Below are 10,227 nucleotides of genomic sequence, written 5' to 3' on the forward strand. Positions count from 1 at the left end.
TGGCTCAGTCAGTTAAGCGTCCAACTTCAGCTCAGGTCATGATCTCACAGTTTGTGGGTTCGAGCCCTGCGTGGGGCTCTGTGCTGACAGCTCAGAGCCTTGAGCCTGCTTTGGATTCTGTGTCTCCCTCTTTCTCTGCCCCTGCCCTGCTCATGCTCTGTCTCTGTCTCAAAAATAAATAAAACATTAAAAATTTTTTTTAATAAATAGCGATTACTGTATGTCAGACCCTGTTCTAAGTGCCTCATTCACTGAATCCTTAGAACAATCCTACAGAGAACATGGTGTTATTATCCCCACTTTACAAAAAGGAAAACTGAGGCACAGAGAAGTTAAGTACCTAGCCAAGGTCACACAGCTACTAAGTAGTAAAGGCATAATTCAAACTCAGAATCTGGCTCCTAAGTCAATTGTTTTACCTACTATGCTAACTGGTGTGACAAGTGATCTTTGGCATGTTTTTTAAAGCTCCTCAGTGGACTGTAATGTACAGCTACTGTTGCCATTGGGGTAGGTGTCAGTGAGCGAGCTATCTGAATTCGTAAAAGAGCCCTAGACCAGAGTCCCAAACTGCCACTATTTCTTTTTGAGACCTAGGGTCAGGTCGCTTGAGGCCCCAACCCCAATTTCCCCTCTGTCACATGGAAATGATAATAACAGAAGCTCTTGTCTCAGAAAAGAAAAAGAGGAAGCTCCAGGGGAGTGCAAAGTGCTTCTGTTATTATGTTGGAAAGGTCCTGGGATCCAAGCCTACTAACACCTCAAACAACACCTAAAAACAACATTTTTGTTAAAAGGAGATGAAAGAGGGGAGGGCAGAAGGAAGGAAAAAGAAAAAAGAAAAAAAGAGCAAGCAGGCAGGCTTTACTGAGTACCCAATCTGTGATTGCTTTGAAACCCTGCAAGTTACCCTTTTTCAGTTTTCAATAAGTTTTCATATTAATTTAAACATAATTAAAAAAAAATTTTTAATGTTTATTTATTTTGGAGAGAGAGAGAAAGACAGAACACAAGCGGGTGAGGGGCAGAGAGAGAGGGAGACACAGAATCTGAAGCAGGCTCCAGGCTCTGAGCTGTCAGCACAGAGCCCGACGTGGGGCTTGAACCCACAAACCGTGAGATCATGACCTGAGCCGAAGCCAGACACCCAACCGACTGAGCCACCCAGGTGCCCCAATTTAAACAGAATTTTTGTTTCTCTTCTAAAGTACACAGGACAAATGTCATTATCCACAGGTTTCAGATGAAGAAACTGTTGCTTACTAAGGGTTGGAGGCAAGGGGATTCAGAGCATAAAGTAAAAGAAAAAATAATTCCTTTCCACCCCATTTTTTTTTTAGGTTTCAGGTCACAGCTCTTGTTTTTCAAGTGGTCTTTGGACTTTGACTCTGTAAATATATTGCTTCAGTGGTCTTATATTTGCTTTACTTCTTTACTTTGTCTAGAGCTGCTGAGACTATGGTTGCAATCATGGCCACATTTGCTTTCGGTGCCTGTTTTACACTGACCCCAAGCTCTTATTTATATTGCAATAAAGCCTTAGCCTCCCTCCCAAAAAGTCCTCGGTAATGAGTAGGGAATCCCAAAGAGGGTACCTTACAAATGCCCAGAGCCATGAGTCCACCACCAACCACCCTATATCCACCCTGCTGCCCACACCGCTGCCTGACTCCAGTTCCTATCATAGAATTGCCAGTGCCTATGTCACTATTCCCAGATCCTGGATACTCCCAAACTTCTAATCCTCAGAGTGCCAAAGAGCTGGGTTCCACTCAGAGATGGGGAGGAAGTCCCTCTCCCTGACTTGCCCACCCTGTGCCCTTTTGTGACCCAAACCCTAAACCGGGCAACTTGTACTCAGTGAATTGTATCTCTTTCCATGAAGAGTTCCTTCCATGTCTGGCCTTCTGTCCTCTAGCCACAGGGGCTCAGAACCTACCCAAAAAAGTAGGTGAGGTAACAAAGACCAAGCATCCTCTGTCCTCCTCCAACCGAAGACTCAGCTCTCTTCCTCTGGTTAGGAAAAAAAAAAAAAAAAAAGTTCCATTTTACCAAAGTAAGGTTGCCTAAACTGTTTGGGGCCCCAGCTCAGCAAATCAAAAATCAAAAATCCCCTGTCATGGTGTTCTGCTTCCAAGTCGCAGCAAAAGGCAAAATGCTGACTATTTCAAAACTGTTCTAATAGCCAAAGCAATAGAACTGACAAGTGTCCAATAGAATTTCCAGTCAAGAATGGAATTCTGACAGAAATGATGGCTGCAGCACTGGAAACGAACTAGACTAACATTTATATGGTCTAATGTAAGGCTGGGTTCCCACAGAATTTTGCTCACCATGCTATGGCTGTACTTAGCACTCTATGGTCAAAGTTAAGCGGTTTACATGGGTTTGCTTCATCTCTGTGTCCCCAGCACCAGACACAGCGTATGACATTCATAGTACAAAGCAGAAGCTCAGGGTTTGCTGAGCAAGTGCATGAGCAGTAGCCTTTCAAAAAGCCTGTTTGTGCTTCCTTCAGGAAATGCTACTGAAACGCTGAGAATGTTTCTGCTGGGCATTCTTGTGGTTGAGAGCAGAGACAAATTAAAATACTGAGGTGTAGGACCCACAAACTAAATTTGAGAAGGGTACGCACAGTCCGCCCGATCCTCTAGCTCATAGGATGTATGCTTTTAGGCCTCTCCTCCAAATCACAAGGCTACTTGAGTTTTCTTTGTTGGCCCCGCTCCAACCGCCTCAGGCAAGAACAGCCTCCACGGACATCTAGGATACAGTGGAAGTAAAATGGACTCGGGAGTGGATCAAGCTGCCTTTGACCTTCCTGTTGCAGAACCCATCAATTCCCTGATCATTTAAACCAGTTTTAGTCGGGTTTCACATTTCTTGCAACAGAAAGCTTTCTGGCAGAGAAAATAATACCTATATCATTGGCTGCTGTGGGGATTTGCGAAATAAGAGTGTGTCTAAAGCAGCAGCATAGTGCTTGGGATATGGTGAGAATCTGACAGTGGTCCTCAGGGTGACAAAGCAGCTCTCTTGCAGCCAAAGAGGTAGCTCTTAAACAACAATTAATGTCCACAGACTCCCTGCCCCTTCCCCAAGGTATCGAGATAAAAGCCCCAGAGATAAAGCAAACACAGGTGGGAGAGGATTCTCCAGGGCATTGCATCTTGGAGTTCTCCAAGTGTCTCTACAAACATTTGCTGAATTGTGCTGAGCACTTGCTGTGCACAAAATCCAGTGCCTACAATGGAGTGTGTATGAACGAACAAAGGAAACAAAAGAGACAAACCAATAGACTCTTTAACTGTAGAGAACAGATGGTTACCAAAGGGGGGGGGGAGGGAGAGGGGAACTAGGTGAAGGGGATTAAGAGTACACTTATCTTAATGAGCACCCAGTAATATAGAGAATTGAATCACTATATGGTCACCTGAAAGTAATTTAACACTGTGTTAACTCTACTGGAATTAAAAAATAAGCAAAACAAAAAACCATGCAGTGTGTAAGTCATGTATCAAGTGGTATGTATGCACGGTGGAGGAGGAGAGATCATGTGAAAAAGTAATCAAACAGACATGCATTCAAATTCCAAATAGGAATTACCACTTTTCTTTGCTAAGTCCAAGGCAGACATTGCTAATCAGCCACTGATCTCTTTCTCCCTGAGCCTAACATAGCCTCAAGATCCTTGGGGCACCCAGGCGACTCAGTCGGTTGAGTGTCTGACTTCGGCTCAGGTCGTGATCTCGCAGTTTGCAAGTTCGAGCCCCACACCGGGTTCTGTTGTCAGCACACAGCCCACCTTGGATCCTCTGTCCCCCTCTCTCTGTCTTGTGCTCTCTCTCAAAAAATAAGTAAACTTTACAAATAAATATATTTGAAAACTCCTCAGCAGAACATTGTAGAGAACCACTATCAACTAAACAAAGTAGGCACAAAAGATGAAATTTACTTGCCTTCCCTATCATGGATGTCTGATACTAGATAAAACTGGCAGGCTAAAAAGGTAGATAACTGTTTTAGGAAGCTTAGGAAGGGGGTGCCTGAGTGGTTCGGTTGGTTAAGTGTCCGACTCCGGCTCAGGTCATGATCTCACCAGTTTGTGAGTTTGAGCCCCACACAGGGCTCTTGGCTGTCAGCACGGAGTCTGCTTCAGATCCTCTGTCCCCCTCTCTCTCTACCCCTCCCCTGTTTGCCTGTGCACTCTCAAACATAAAATAAACATTGTTTAGAAAGTTAATTAGTGCATATGTGAGAAATTACTAAGAGATTAAAAAAAATCTCAGTGGCTGAAGAACAAATATTGCAAACCATCCCTAACTACACCCCCCCCCCTTCCCAATCTGGGACACATGACCCCACTTACTGCATGGGTCTTGCCAGTTCCCTGAGTAAAGTGTAGCCTTTCCTGCCTCTAGGCTCCCGTCCTTCAGGTCTGTGCCTTCCAGCTTCAGCCAATCTTCCATGCCACGTCAACAAAGATAATCTTACTAGTTAATGAAAGGATTAGTGAAGAGATTATCAAATTGATTCAGCAAACTCAACTGAGGCCCATGTACCCAGGAGAGAACCAGGTGAGTAAGAAGCTTGGGCAGTTCTTTTGGGAAACACCCCCCCACCCCAACACACACACCCCCTCTAAAAAAATTTTTAAGTCTGCAACCAAGATAGCGTACTCTTCTAGGGTAGGAGGAAGGTGGGTTGGGAAGATGGGTGAATTTTGTGATTAACAATTCTGTGCTGAAAGCCAGAGTGCCTATCCTGAAAGTGGTTGGTCTTAGGTGTCCTCAGTTGGGACTCTGCGTCTTTACGGGTCAGACATATTTTTTCTGGAATGGTTGAGTTTGAGAATTATGGATCAGGATTTGGAATGCTTAGCCTGCCCCTTCCTTGGCTCTACTCCTAACAATACACTCAAACGAAGGCTGAGGCCACCCAGGGTATAAACACCCACCCTTTGGGTAAATCAGAGTAAGAATGAAAACCAGAAGATGCTTGATGCATTTCAAATTGGCCAAACTAATCCTTCTTTATTTATAAGTAAACTATTGGCATTTGAGAATCAAAGTGTCACTTGTTTGTATGTTCTTGGCAACACATGGTGATGTCACTGAAGCCTCTGGGCGGTCTCTCTCTGCCCTCCTGCTCCACTCAATTCTCTACATTGAAGCCAGAGTGACCTTTCTCAAATACAATCTGATCCCATCAAGGCCTCCTTAACTCTGGGAAGAGTCCAACCTCTTTACTATGCCTCCCAAGGTCCTCTGTGATGGGGCCACACTCACCTTTACTCCCCACTCCCTGCCTCATCCTTTATCCCTCAGCACTGTGGTGGAATGCATAATGGCCACGTCCTAACCCCTACAACCTGTTAGGTGTGCTGCCTTCCATGGTAAGAGGAACTTTGCAGATGTGATTAAAGATTTTGAGAAGGGAGTTTATCCTGGGTTATACAGGTAGAGTCTAAGTGTAATCTTAAATATCTTTATCAGACTGAGGGAGAGAGATGAGGCTACGTAAGGAGAAGCAATCTGACCTAGGATGCAGAGAAATTGGAGTGGTGAGGCCACAGGCCAAGGAATGCCCACAGCTACCAGAAGCTGGAAGAGGCAAGGAAGGATCCTCTCCCCTGGATTTCCCAGAAGAAATCAGCCCTGCCATCATCTTGATTTTAGCTCCATAAGATTCAGTTCAGACTTCTGGCCTCCGGACTTGCAAGAGAACACATTTCAGTCATTTTAAGACTAAATATATGGTAATTTGTTACAGAAGCAATGGGAAACTCATACAAACCTTGTCCAATGGCAGTGGTTCCCGAACACATCCTGCTGGCCTTTCTTCTGGAGTTGCTCTCTTTTTTCCTGGGGATGTCTCTCCCATACCTTTTGCCTGCTTTACTCCTACCCCTTCCTTAAGATTCAGCTTTAGGCCCAGTGCCTACTCTCCTGGTTGCCCCAGGCTGGGTGAGGGTCTCTACTCCAGGTTTGCACCACACCTGAGTACATCCTTCCCACCGCAGTCACCGATAGGTATTATCATGGTATTTATGTGTCTGTCTCCCCACTAAGCTGTGCACCTCTTAGGGGCAGAAGTCAAAAGCTGTTCTTCCTGCAGTCCCCTCTGTTTCATGTCTAGCACAGGAACTGGCACATAAGAATCCCCAAGAAGTGTTGAAGGAACGAATGAACAAGTGGTCAAAGCTTCTTGACCTCCCAGATTCAGGTGACTTTGACATCCACTCCACTTCTGCTATCTGTTCTTGCAGCTTATCCCCTGGCCCTTGCCCCTGGCACTGAGCCCTAAGGAAATCCCAAGTCAAACATCAGCCAGGAGCAGGTCTGACAGATGAACTATCCACTGAGTATCCTGCAAAATAAATACCACAGGGAACACCTAGAATACCAAGAAATAACGAAATACTGTACCGTATTTGTTTTCTTGGGGGGTGAAGATCAGCCTGTAGTGCAGAATGTGGTAATGCCTAATTCTTTCTTAAAGTGACATTCCTTGAGCTTCTCAATCGAGCCCCCATAGCACTGACCACTCAGCTACTACTTTCTGCAATTCCCATACCTCCATAATGATTCAGGAGACTCTACTACTAAACTCTAACTATTCCTAACATATAATACGATTTAGCTCCCAGTAAGACCCATAACTGAAATTCTGAGAGCTAGTTTTGTGCTACAACGGATTAATACTGTATACCTGAAATGGGGTCATAGGCCTCCATTTACTATTTGATAAAGGTATTAAGCTGAAGCTATGAACACAATTTTGTTCTGCAAACTGTTTCTCTAGAAGGACTTTTACCTGACTACTGCCACATGACTTTACTCTTTGTCAGACAAGACAGGCTGCCAATCTTCTCCAAGGTCTACGAATTCAGGAAGACTTTACTAATGGAAAGCATGTAAAACAAACCACAGAAAACCAAAAACAGACCACAGCAAAGCAATACGGAATTACAAACTAACTTTAATTACATCAACAGGAAGAATTTCAAACCATGTTGAGAATTTATAGTTTAAAGTTTAAATCTGGCTAATGTATCCTAACTGTGACATCATTCTCAAAGGTGAAAGTATTTGAGATGGCAAATGGACAGAATAATCATTTAGGTAGCATCTAGGAATATTGCTACAATTACTTTACATAAATAGAAATCCATGTCTTTATTAGTAAGGTTTCACGTCTTGGAGTAAAAATTCACATAGGACAGGCTTATAAATATACATAAATCTCAAAATCAATAACAATTGAACATTAGGTACACAATTATTACAAAACAAATATAACCCATCGGTGTCTATTTAAAGGCATAGTTTTTTACAAAATAGTATTTGTAGACAGTCTCAAAAAAGTATATGAATACTCCTGGAGCCAGACTATTCCAGCTTGTCAGCATGTCTGTGGGAATAAGGCAAGTGGGGAAGCTGCACTCACTCTTCCAGATGGCAGGACATCGTATGTGATGAAACGGTAACTACTCCAGTGACCCGGGTGAATGCCACAACACCCGCTGCACCCCATGACCCTCGGGAATCGCTTACCCTCCAGAAGAAGGACCTTAACAGCTATTTGCCTAATGGCAAATATCCTGGGGGGGGGGGGGGGGAGGGAGAACTGAAAACAATCCAGCATCAGTGTATTTTACAAGAAAAATCTCAAAGAGCCTGAGGAATCACGTCAATTTTCAGTCTCCAGACATACTTAAAATCACATTAGCATAGCCTCTACTTTGTGACAAGGAACTTCTACTCAAGTCGTTTGTTAAGTATAAAAACAAAGAAGTCCAACTTGAAACTAAATACCTGAATAGGGACTCTAAATACAAATCAGGCACAGGCTGTATCAACATGCCATTTACTCCGTTAACGTTAGCTTTAGTTTCTTAACTAAACATATAGAAAAGTCAAACTCAACAATGATACGTTATATATTTTTAACAATTCATAGAATGTTGAGTGGTGGAGGCAAGGCTTAAAAAAAGGAATTCTTTCTACAAACTAAATTCCTATAAACTAAAGGGTAGTTTTGCCTGCAATCTGCACAATGTTTTTTATCTCTTGGGTTTTACAGTGTTCAAGAGATCAGAAACAGGAACAATCCTGACAAAGACCTTCACATGGGTATGGCATGTAAATATAGAGATTTATGTATATCTTATCATGTATGTACAAATATATATACAAACACACTGAGATTAATCCAACTGTTCACTAAACATAACCAATTCTGTTTAGAGAACAAGGATATACACTTATATACAATTATATACAACAAAGTATACACATCTCAGCATCTGGCCTAGTACAGGGGCTCCCGAACATTTTTCCATTAGGATACACAAAGGAGAGGCTATAGTCATGTGTGTAAAACTCTCCCCTGGGTGTAACAGATTTAGATAACCCTTGAAAAGAAATCTACAGGGAAATAAATTATTCTTAAACACTGTAATCCCCACCATGAAGAGCAATGCAACAGTAAAAGTCATTCATGATTTCCACAGCTCAGAGTATTTAAAACTGCTGCTCACTCAGTTCTGAATTTACTGCAACAGAGCTGAGGAGTGGAAACGGAGACTGCAAAGCCTAAAATCTTTACCATCTGGCCCTTTACAGAAAAAGTATGCAGACCCCAGGCTAGAGCCAAGAAGGACACACAACCTCAGGGGTAACATCTTGGAAACACAAAATCCAGAATATAGGTGGTAAACTTAATTACAGAAGTTGTAGGAAAAACTATCTGGGATGAAAAACCTATCCTGAGTGGTCCCGACTTTCCGATTTCCTTAACAACAAAAGCCAGCTTAAGATCATTAAATATGGCTCCTGCATTTCGTTTTTGAAATCATGGTTATAAATTCAGCTTTGAGACTACAGTGGCACAATAAAAGGGCACTGGGTTCCAAACAAGAAGACCTGAGGTTTTAGGTAAATCACTTCTAAAAATTAACTAAGACAAATACATTCTTCCAGTATTGTCCAATCTGTACATTAAAAAAAAAAAAAAAAAACTATTAAAAGCGCTAAAATGACTGATAAAACAAAGACTAAATGTTTTTAAGAAGGAAGTTGAAATAAACCGTACCCCTTTCCCCAAATAGAACTATAAAAGTCCTTTATTGTGAATCAGTAAAGAGAGGAAAAAGCACCTACCTAATTTGAGTGTGGAGAGTGGGTTCCATTTAATAAATGTGTAGGATAATGTGGGTTAATCCACATTAAGTGCTTAGAACAGCACTAAATACATTTAGCTGTTATTATTCTCTTCAGGAATTTTATAAAAAAAACTGGTTAGGCATCTCCCCTGTGACAAGTAGTATGCTGGAAAATGGGAATATAGAGATAAAATAGAAATTTATTTTTGTAATAGGTAAGAATAAATGAAATTGAAGTCTACAGAATTTTAATTTCAGTGTGCCTATAATGATTCTGTGAAATGACAGTGCAATGCCGTTCCGCATCCCTGGTCTGTGAATTCTTATTTGTGAACAACCATTATTGTTAAAAATATCCACTAAGTTTCACTGTAGGATAAAATAGCATGGCTAGTAACCATCTTCCTATTTGTGTTTCAGAAGTTCAGTGTTCACTAAAGAAATGGTTTATGGTTTGATCACAAGTGGGAGCATACAAAAATGTTGGCTGGCCAGTTTGGCACCGTATACGAAATATAAGCCTCTGAACCAACCAAACTTGGCACAGAAGTACAGTCATTTACTTATTCTGTTGAACAATGTTTGCTGAGCGCCTACTGTGTAGCAGTGCCTGTTACAATGATGAGGAACAAGAAATGGTCCCTGCACCAGGGAGCTAGCAAGGGTGAGCAAGAGTTTGAAGTGCAATGAGTAATACGATGGGGAAGCCCAGTGTGCTGTGGGAGCACACAGCGGGGACCAAAACCTATCTAGTCCAGGGGAGTGGAGGAAGAACAATTGAAGCCGTGACGTGAAACATAAGTAGGAGTTCAGCAAGCACAGAAGTGTAAGATGTCTGGGCACAGGCAACACCATGAGAGGTGAGTGAGAGCAAAAGATGATTTTGGAGGTAATCAAAATGGTTTGCAAAAAAAATAAATAAATAAAAAATAAATGGTTTGCATTGTACCCTGGTGGCAGTAAGAAGTCAGAGAACGTTCTAAGCACAAATATGCAAAACTGGTCATCAAAGTAAAATAATTTGTGGAAAAATTAGCTTGACTTGAAATTAAGCAGAAGGA

The sequence above is a fragment of the Panthera leo genome, chromosome D4, assembly GCF_018350215.1.
Source record: "Panthera leo isolate Ple1 chromosome D4, P.leo_Ple1_pat1.1, whole genome shotgun sequence".
Lineage (NCBI taxonomy): Eukaryota > Metazoa > Chordata > Mammalia > Carnivora > Felidae > Panthera > Panthera leo.